This window comes from Impatiens glandulifera, unplaced genomic scaffold (genome assembly GCF_907164915.1).
Source record: "Impatiens glandulifera unplaced genomic scaffold, dImpGla2.1, whole genome shotgun sequence".
Lineage (NCBI taxonomy): Eukaryota > Viridiplantae > Streptophyta > Magnoliopsida > Ericales > Balsaminaceae > Impatiens > Impatiens glandulifera.
The window spans coordinates 123021-134112 of NW_025918998.1; the positions used below are offsets into that span (position 1 = coordinate 123021).

Genomic DNA, 11092 nt, shown 5'->3' on the forward strand with positions numbered 1-11092 from the left:
TAAATAATATGTTTAGTGAAAGTTAATGTCATGGGAAGTGCCTTATAAGGCCATGTGCAACGCCCTATAAGGTCATATTCTTGTTAAAAAACTAACTACAAATATGGATTATTAAACTAAAATATTTATTTATATAAATAATAACATATGGATTATTAAAACTAAAATTTTTATTTATATAAATATAAATTTTATTAATTTTAATCTTTATAAATGTCAAACTTTCATCAAGTCACTACTTTCATTTATTCGACTGCATTCTTCGTTTATTAATCTTCTTATATAAGTCACTACTTATTTTTGGCAATAATCTCCTAAAAGTGTTGAGCTCTAAGTTTATAACTGCGCGGTATTTTATTCTAAGTGTCTAAATTATTCTTTTTACTTTTACAAAAACAAGTCTTACAAATTAGTATAGAGAATTCTCAAACATTCAAACATGTTAAAACTGTATAAATTACAATGTCATGATGTCATTCTATTTCATCTCCAGTATAAGTCTCCATGTGTCTTATATAGTACATTCCACAATATGTTTTATTCTTTAGTGATTGTCATAAAAATTTTAAAACTCTGAGCTGAAATTGTACTATTAAAGCGGCAGACTATTCATTCCATGAAATCCACAAATTCTTGGTTCTATTTTACCAAGGTAAGAAAATTATAAACAGTGAAAGAGATTATTTGTTAATTGAACGATTAAATTTTAAATATGTTTTGAAACTGTAAAATATTTATCCTCCAATTTTGTCTATTTTAACAATAGAAGGTTTCCAATTATTTGGAAATTTTTGAGTGTCATGTTGATGCGGAAAAAATAAAAATATTCACTTTAAACAATAAGAATGAAGATCTGCAAAGTCCCATATTCATGTTAATATATCATATGGCTAGGTAACTAAAAAAATAAAATATTTGAGAAGTTAATTACAATATCAACAATCTTTAGTCAGATTATATTAAAGAGTTCCATTTCTCTAAATATTTTTTTAATAGAGAAAATGTGTTGCACATTGCCTTATAAGGCAATGTACATTGCATTATAAGGCAATGCACATTGCATTATAAGGCAATGCACATTGCATTGTTTACTGAAAAATTAAATAATTTTTTAAAAGAAAGATGTGTTGCAAATTGCCTTACAAGGCGGTACCTATGACCTTATAAGGCGATGCACATGGCCTTATAAGGAGCTGAACATTGCATTGTTAAATGAAAAGGATAAATATGTTTTTTGACAGAAAAAATGTGTTGCACATGACCTTATAAGGCGCTACACATGGCCTTATAACGTTCTGCACATGACATTTTTAAATGAAAAAACTAATTTTTTTTAACACAAAATGTGATGCACGTGGCCTTATAAGACGATGTACATGGCCTTATATGACCTTGCACATAAAATTGTTTACTGAAAAACCTAAATACATATAACTTACAGCTACAAAACTAAAAAGGTAGAAATAACTTATATTGATAATCTTCGACATAAGATGAAGTTTTAGGGACGATATCATCTTGATGAAACGATAAATTAAAATGGTAGGTGCAACTAGAGTGAATTTAAAAACTTTCGTTTTGGACTAGTTTTGACTTTTTTAGAGTCGCAACATATTTTACTCATCGATAAATTATGAAAGAAAAATATTATGCGTGTTCAAACGCGTTTTATAGATTTTATTCTAAGTTCGGTGCTTGGTTACACGGTCTCTAATTTAAACTCTTCACCATTTAAAAGAATATTATTTTACACTTTATTGATTTATTTCATCCTATAACATGCATCTAAAGATGAATTGAAACATAAACGCGTGTTTAGTTTTGGTATCAATTTATTCAGAGGAGCATTCGTCTACGTTGTTGTCATATATTCTAAATCTAAACTATAAAAAAATGCAAATACTTGTGATCAAGAAGCGTTACTCGAAATCGGTACACATTTTTCAAAAGAGTCAAGGAACACACTCTAATTGACTAGAACACGAACATAGAATTCTAACTACAAAAGTAAAAAATCTCGAGAGCTCTAAGAACAACAATAGCTTTTTTTATCTGCTCTAAACTCTCTCTAGCCTCGACCGTCTACCACAAATGATGTAATGGACGTGTGAAGGACAACCTTGCATCAAGTGAACACCAAACAACTTTAGATCCCCGATTTCTCAAAAATATTTCAAACATTCATCGGACAAATCGGACATGTTCAGTCGCTAGTTTCATGCAAGGAATTATGAGAAATGATCATGGTCCTTTCGCGATCATTTCTCTTTTTAAATGAAAACAAATGGTTGAGAAACAGAAAAGTTGTCTTTTTCAAAAGGTGGAAAATTTTCATGTTGTCGTCGTTGTCGTCTTAGGGAAGAAGGCCAAAACCTCAAGTCGTGCTACACGTTCTTTTTTCACCCGTGAGTGTCTTGCGATTGTTTCTTGTGTTGGAAGCACGGTTGACCATTTTATGACTTGACTAGGACCTTCATCATGGAATCGTCGGGCATGGGTGTTAGTTTGTCACGCCTGGATCAAATAAAGACTAAAATTTTAATGTAAAATATTCAACAATCACACAAATAATAATAAGTGAAGAAATAGATAAACCGAGCAAACCAATGAATTAGTGTCGACAATAAAAATTATTTTTGTTAAATATAAGTGATGGATGACCACCACTTTGACACTTAATTATAATAATTAAATATTATTATTTTGAATTCATTACAATAAATATTATTTTTATAACTGAAAATTAAATACTAACATCTTTAGTCTCTTAGACCATACTTCTTGAAATATCATAATTTATTTAATATTAAAGTTAATCATCAAATTACCTAAATAATATGGTATATATCAGTTAATCACATTTTGAGAGAAATTATACCAATTACAATTACATTTACATCCCACAATACATATTTAGTTTATTTTATTTACAGTGAATTTTATATATTTTTAAACTAAAAATTTTATGTTATGAATTTGATGAGTTTTATAAATATTTTTCTAAGTATTTTAAAGCTTATGATTAAAAATGATTAAGTGTAATAATTATTTATTCAATAAGTATTAAATATGTTCATGCATTGTATTTCACCAAGTTTTGTACCTACAAATTATACAAGTATAAGTTGTATAAAGGTATAAATTGTAACCAAATAGGATAGTATAAATTGTATATGTTATTGATATTTGGTATGAATTATAAAATGGTGTATGGTTTATAATTTAGGGTCGGATATATATATATATATATATATATATATATATATATATATATATATATATATATATATATATATATATATATATATATATATATATATATATATATATAAAAGAATGTACTATAAGTTGTATAAATATTAATTTAAAATTATTATTATTATTTATATATTTACTTATATTATAAATAATATTATTTATTATTTTATCTTATGTATAAAAAATATTGTACTAAGAAAAAATTAAAAAATGATTATATTTAATAATAATATTAAAACTAAATAAAATATAATTAATATGTTATTTTATAATAAGTTATATATAATATTAATAAAGTATAATAAGAAATTAAAATTAAGTAATATAAGAATAATGTTATGCTTATGAGACTAGTTATCATTTTATACGAAATATGATGTATAAATTATATAGGGATATAAATTATATTAATAATAAAACAATAAAATAAAACACCCTATTATAACAATATTGGTATAATTTATACATTGTACCACCAACCAAACATTACGACTTGTTTATAGATAAATTTAAAATCTATTATAAGTGAAGTTATATTTTAGATTTTGCCATACAAAATATTCGTCCAATTGGATTTTTAAATGAATATTAGGTTAACTTGATATATTTTTTAAATATCCTACATAATTTAAAGTAGTAAAGATTTAATTAAACAAAATTAAGTATAAAAATATAAACCCAAGTGACTTTTTTATTAAATAAAGATATAAATTTCAAGTTTAAAAATATTAATAATAAATAATTTTTAAACTAAATAAATTTTGCATTAAATAGACAATACTTAAAAATTAATTATTTAATAAATATAATTAACAATAAAGAACAACTCAAAAATAGTAAAAAGTTTATTTTTTATTCATATACATATTTCTTTCTCATATATATATTATAATAATAATTATACTCAATATTTAAAAAAATAAATATATAGTTTAAAAGTAAAACTGATAAACATTATAATTTCAAAATTGTTTAAATCTGCATAGATTTAGCTGTGTTATTTGACTCAATCATATATATTCGACTATAAGATATCAGTTTTTAATATATTACAACTCTATTTTGACTATATATTAAAAAGTTTATATATTTTTCAGTTTAAAATGAGTAAATATAGAAAATGAGAAAAAACTGTTTCCAAGATGTTAAGGTATCACTAAAATCTATTTTCTAAGATTGAAAAAACATAATTGATGTAAAACCTAATGAAGAAGGGTTAAAGTTAAATTACTTAGATTAACAAAATAATTTAATTTTGACGTTTTTTTATAAAAATATGTTTTCTAAGATTGTAAAGGCATCATAAAAATCTGTTTTAAAATATTGAAAAGAAATTAATAAAATAATTTAATAATTCAACATGCATGTTAACTTCATATATTAAAAAAAATATATCTGTTCAATATTTTAACATCTTAAATTCCAAAAAAAAAATATTCATTGAAAATTTTTAACGTATTTTAAATTATAAAATAATAAGTTATTTTTGTTAGAAAAACATTAAAAAAATATTTTAAAAAATAATTACAATTCAAACCTAAAAATTACAGTAGATTTAATTCTATTTAATTCTATTGAAATTCTAATTCTAATTTTTAATAATAAAAGGTATACAAACATAAAATTTGAAATTGAACCCTCCAATTTCAATGTCAATTCCAATACCAAAGATTACCAAACTTAAAAGAAAAGATAAGATATTTAATTAATATTTCATATCAAAAAATTATTATTTGATACTAGAGGACTAATAAGGGAGAAAAATTTAGGAAAGAATTTGAGAGAGAGTGACTTCACATTCTTAATGATTGAAAAAAAAAGTTTGAAGAGAGAATAAAGAAAAATTATTTTATTTTTTCAACCAATTAGATTGCGCCACATTATTTTCTCTCCTTCGTTTTACCAATTTTTCTCCATCTTTGTTTTGATACTATTCGAAAGCTTTAAGTAAGATTAAAACATATTTTGATCTAAATATTATAGTGGACTTTTGCAATGAGCCATACCGATGGAATTCAATAAAGAAAAAATAAGTATTTATAATTCTCAATTATTGATTATTAAATCTAAGGTAATAAAAATAACTTATTACCCCTCACTACAAAAAAAAACCACTTTTGGCAACGCTTAAAAAGGCTTCTGTCAATCCTTAAAAGCGTCGCTAAAAATATTACCGACACTTATTCTTGTGTCGCCAGAAGTAAGGTGGGCGCAAGTTATAACGACGCTTAAATAAGCGTCAGGAACATTAATTTAAGCGTTGCTAAAAGTCTATTTCATTTTAACCATTCTTTATATTATAATATTAATTTTTTTTTGACAATTTATCTGAATATTTTTTTAAATTAAATTAATAATCAAGAAAATTTAATTTATACTAATTATTGACATTTTTAATTATAAAAAAATTAATATAAATTTTTACAATAAAACTATCTCATAAAATACAAATTATTTGAATTCTTTTAACAACTTCTCTACATGCATCTGTCTAAACTTTCTAACTGATTTTTAGCTAAATCAGATTGCTTGAAGCTGCAGTTAAGTTCGAAAAGCTGGAAATACAAACAAAACATAATCAATAATAAAAAAATAAAAGGCCTCCACAGTTGGTACCAAACTTGGAAAGAGAGACAGGTCTTCCCACCTTCATACCAACAACCTCTGAAATAATTTTCTTTTGACCTGCAACCACATCTGTCAAAAACAAATTTCATTAAACTTTTATACAAATAACAGCAAAATAGTCATTTAAGATTCGTAAAAGCATTGAACCTTTTTCAGACATTCCATTCTATACTTTTGCAATCACATTCTCAACTTCATCATCTGACTTAAGCATAACTGTAAAAAAAAACATATTTGGCTTGACAAATATGAAAACTTATTGTTTGACGACAAAAAATCATAAAAGTTATGTATCAATTAATGTATCATTCTCCTTAGTTGAGGAGTCAATCAAAGAGGCAGTCAATGAGTTAATCAATTCATTCTGAAAAGGAGGAATCTGCTTTGGCTCAGCAACCACCTCTAAACACATAAAGAGAAAACTATTGACCACTTCTAAATAGAAAGTAGCATTACTCAGGTATTGAGAATCCAGTGACATACAAAGAAATAAGTTTTTGAGGTTTTACATGATCAGGGAGTTCAAGTGGGAATCAACCTGAGACCATTGGTCTCCAAGATAACACCCATTGCCACTTGAGCTTCCCTAGAGGGTTCATAAGTATTTTAAATTTGGGGGAAAGAATTTTTAGTATTTGAATAGCCAATTCAACAAAATAGTAAAAAGAATTAAAATAACCTGATTTTTATTACTCATAGCTCCAAAAGATGAGTTAGTGAGACTCCTCAAGACAATTATGAAAGGCAGCAAAACAGCTGGATCTTTAGAGGCTGGCTCACCCTGCTGCTAATGCAAAACAGTTGTCAAGAGAAAAATATATAATGGACTTTGTAGCTACAAGAATTGAGGTATTAAATCTTTTACCTGCAACACCTCCAATAGTAGGTCTTCACATTCATCAGGTGAAGAAGATACAAATTCAGCACAGGTCTACCAATCAGAGAATAATAATTTAGATATTTTTCCTACTTTGAAATACCATATAATAATAACCTACATAAATGCAAACAATAAATTCTATGCAACTTCACATACCTTTAAATTCTATGCAACTTCACATACCTCTAGTAGAAGGCAGAGGATATAAACCTCTGTCTTTGACAACTTTTGACAAGACTCTGCATGTTGAATATGATATTCATGGCGCCTTTTCAAAAGAATGCTAGCCAATATTTTAACATCTTTTACATGTAAGAGTTGACCATCCACTCCTTTGACCAAAGAAAGGATGTTTAGCTGTAAAGTGAAGGGAGAGGGCGGGGGAACACAAGTTTGTTAACAAAGATCTCAATTATAAAAAAAGATATATGCTCAAGCACAGCAGTAATACAAGTGTACAACAAGCAAAAGAAATTAAGAACCTTTGACAACTTACCAGTGCAAAAGAAGGAAGGTTAGAGAAAAGCCAACAATGGAATGCATGATCTGATTCTTTTTAGATTTTTCAAACCTGAAAAGAATGGGATGTGGTTACTAAATATTATAGTAAAGTCATGCAACTCTCTATGGTATAGGCATAAAGTACCAAAAACTATAACGGAGAGGAAAAGATCATACAATGGCCTGGAATATGTATAAGATGAACAAAAAAAGTACTATAAAATCAGTTAAAGACCTTTCTCCAATTGTTTCTAGCAATAGAAGATTATTGCGTGAGCAGCCCAGAACAGATGTAAAAAATGAGAAAAGCACATTTTTATCAGATAGTAACAATGTTTTAAATTCAACCATTAAGCTTAGCAGTTCCCCGAGAAAGTGACTCCATTTTCCACTTTCACCTATCATAGTTTTAACAAAGAAGGTTGAATTATATAAGATAATTAGATGTGGGTTGTTCCAAAGATGATGAGAACAGAAAATAAATAAACAAAAAACTACAAACCTTGTAGAAACCTGATGAAACCGTAGTAAAAAATTTCTCCAGCAACCTCCAGAACAAGGCAAGCAATATCTCAACATTGAATTGTCTCAAATTGGCACCAATATTGACTTGAAAAAGTTGCTCCAAAAATATATTGCAGTCTCCATCCATAATTATTATGCTTGTCTATTAATGGAAGTGTCATAAGTTAAAAGAATAAAAAAAATGTAATAAGAGAAATAAAAAGTATCAAGGGTTCCAGTATCATAATTCCATCTAAAAACATGATCTAAGCTTATAACTTCTTATCGGCCCAGAAGCATTCTAAAATCCAAATAATGGAGAAACTACATTGATTGGAAGAGACAAAATGATGAACTTTATCTCTGTCAAATGAAGGAACTTCATAATATAACAAAATTAAGCCAGAACTTAACACCAAAAATCAGGTATGATAGAAAGGGAAAAAAACTAATTTGTAATTGAAAGGAAACAAAATAAAAAGATACCAATCTTCTGCTCCATCGATGAATCCAATAAGACCAAGAAAAATAATGTTTTAAACAAGCCACGACATATGTTTTGCTGGATCCAATGAGACTGTTTCTGCAAACCTTCTTAGAGTATCCTTGTTGAAAGAAGTTATGGAACTCTGTTTCAGCCTCTGAATTGATTTGAGAAAAAAAATCTAATGATAATTTCATTCCAAGTATATTGACAAAATGATAATCATATTCAATAAGCCTATAAGATATCAATAAATGCACTAGTACCAAGCTCTCTACAGGATATAATGGCTCACTAGGAACTGCAAACATTTGAAAAAAAAAGTAAAAAACATTAAAATATGTTTCAATCAAGCAATAATAGATCAAGAAATCAAAAAGAATGATTATATTGATACGCACCTGAATTTAAAGGAATATAGTAAAGAGATCCAACAATAACATTATCAGAATTAACTGGCTAGAAGAAAAAATGGTTATGAAATCATAAACTCTCGAGAGTTTCAAATCAAAGAATAGTATGCTTCAATTCAACTATAGAGATCATAAAGCTTGTGCTTAATATATACAACTTCAATAGTGGATTAACATTTCTAATGATATTAAGCTACCAACAAGCAGAATAAACCATGAATATGTCAATGGAAGGATGAAATTATTCATAAATAGCAATTGAGTTCAATTTCTGTAACAAACCGAAGAGGAATTCGTTATGAACTCATAATAAACTCTCCAGAGATTCAGATCAAATAATATTATACTTCAATTCAACTGTAGATATCATTAAGCTTGTGCTTAATATATACAACTTCAATGGTGGATTATCAATTCTAATGCTATTAAGCTACTAACCAGCAGAGTAAGCCATAAATGTGTCAATGGAATGATTAAATTATTCACAAATAACAATCGAGTTCAATTACCGTAATAAACAAAAGAAGAAATCGTTATGAAATCATAATAAACTATCTAGAGATTCAGATCAAACATTATCATGCTTCAATTGAACTGTAGAGATAGAGAAACCAGGAATAAACTGACATTCCAAAGTAGTAACGTGATAAAGTGGACCGTGAAGACCGCCGATGGCAGAGCGGCCGAAACCTTCAGCTTGACCAGCGAGAGCTCGGAGAGAAGAATCGACGTTCACAGAAGGCATAGATGGAGAATCCATTTTAGATTTAGCTTATTCCATTCTTTGATCTTGGCCTTTATGCTTATCAGTTAGGGTTTTAGCATCATTAAGGATAGCTCCGTTATCGACTCTGTAACCGCCCTTGCGTGACTGTAGACAGCCATTACAGTTTCCCATTGATGAGAGAATTTATAGAAACGTCTTTTTTGTTATCATTGACGTTTACGTTTGACTTGAAGGCGAGGAAGGATGAGCATAATCAAGATGAATCGGAATACAGATCTAGATCTAGCTAGTGTGAAGAATGTCGAAGAATCAAGAATGGAAGTATTTGATGAGATGAATATTTAACCTACAAAGAAAGAGATGAATGGAGAGACTAACTTGCTGATGCTGCGGAAAAAGAACTATTATGATAGAAAATGACAAAAGGCTTGGAATTGGGCTTTTTTATATACCTACAAAAGAATAATTCTTAATTTTAAAAAATAAATAAGTTAATTTTTATTCTTAAATATATATATAATGTTTAATTAATTTATTTTTAGTTTATATTATTTTTTATTTTACATTAATTAAATTTAAATAATAATTAATAAAAAAATTAATAAAAAAAATTTAATAATATTATAAAAAATAAAAAAAAATATGTCATATAAAAAATAATAATAAAATTTTATGATTAATAAATTTTAAGTCAAATATAATTTTAAAAATATTAAAATAATGAAATAAAATATTTTTAAAGTTTAAAAATAAAACATAACAAATATTAAAATTTAGAATAGTTAAATTGTAAGGTTATTAAAAAAGTTTGTATATAAAGAAAAATAAAGGTGGTTGTAGAGGTATAAAGATTGGCAAAAGTTTATTTTCTTTTAACTTTTACCCACGCTTAATATGCGTTGGCATATAAGCGTCGTCGAAAATCATTTTTTGTTGTAATGCCTATTCATCCTCTAGTTATAAATTAATAAATCATATGAAATTATAAAAATATAAATTAACTATTTTTTATAAGAGAAAGAATTGAGAGAAAGAATTTGGGAGTGAGAATTGAGTGGCATAATTTGATTCACTTAAAAAATTACAAAATTTCTTTCTTTTCACTCTTTATCCTTTTTCCAACTAGTGACGTGGTGACACGTCATTCTCTCACACATTCTCTCAATTTTCCTCCACTTATCACTTTTTTTTATAATTGATTACTTCTTGTTTTTTAATTCATGGTAATACAAGTATTGGAGTTATAAATTCATATAAAATTATATAAATATAAATTAACTATTTTTTTATAATTGACATAAATACAAATATTTGAATTTCATGGGGTGAAAATTTGAAGAAGTATTATTAATATATATGTGAGAGTAATTTCGAGTGTGGAAGATGGTCACTTGCAGGGAGGATCGAACTTATCAAAACCGTGGTCATGGGTATAGTTGGCTATTGGGCACAACAAATGGTCATTCCGAAGAACGTAATGAAGGAGCTCGATACACTGATGAGAAACTTTATATGGGGAAGTAGCGGAAGAGGAGGAAAAAAAGTCAAATGGACTGCTCTCTGCAAACTGAAGGACGAGAGAGGCATCGGCTTGAATAACTGTATCGAGTGGAACAAAACTCTCACCTTCAAGCATCTGTCGGCTTTGGAGCACAATCAAGAGTCACTATGGATCAAATGGGTGCATACGAGGTTTA

The 11092-nt window shown here is 27.2% G+C and overlaps 1 long non-coding RNA gene across 3 annotated transcripts; it reads right to left on the reverse strand.

Moving 5' to 3' along the window:
- Positions 1 to 5703: 5703 nt before the first annotated feature.
- LOC124917301 lies at positions 5704 to 9749 on the reverse strand. 3 transcript variants are annotated; one of them, XR_007097113.1, is made up of 10 exons: positions 9296 to 9749; positions 8258 to 8412; positions 7770 to 7934; positions 7503 to 7665; positions 7263 to 7337; positions 6950 to 7123; positions 6752 to 6817; positions 6566 to 6670; positions 6034 to 6102; positions 5704 to 5955 (listed from the first exon to the last, which is right to left on the reverse strand). It is a non-coding gene; the product is annotated as an uncharacterized LOC124917301 (long non-coding RNA). The 3 variants fall into 3 exon arrangements; XR_007097114.1 differs by lacking the exon at positions 8258 to 8412 and having other exon boundaries at positions 5708 to 5955; XR_007097112.1 differs by having other exon boundaries at positions 5708 to 5955; positions 8258 to 9749.
- Between the last annotated feature and the right edge of the window lie 1343 nt (positions 9750 to 11092).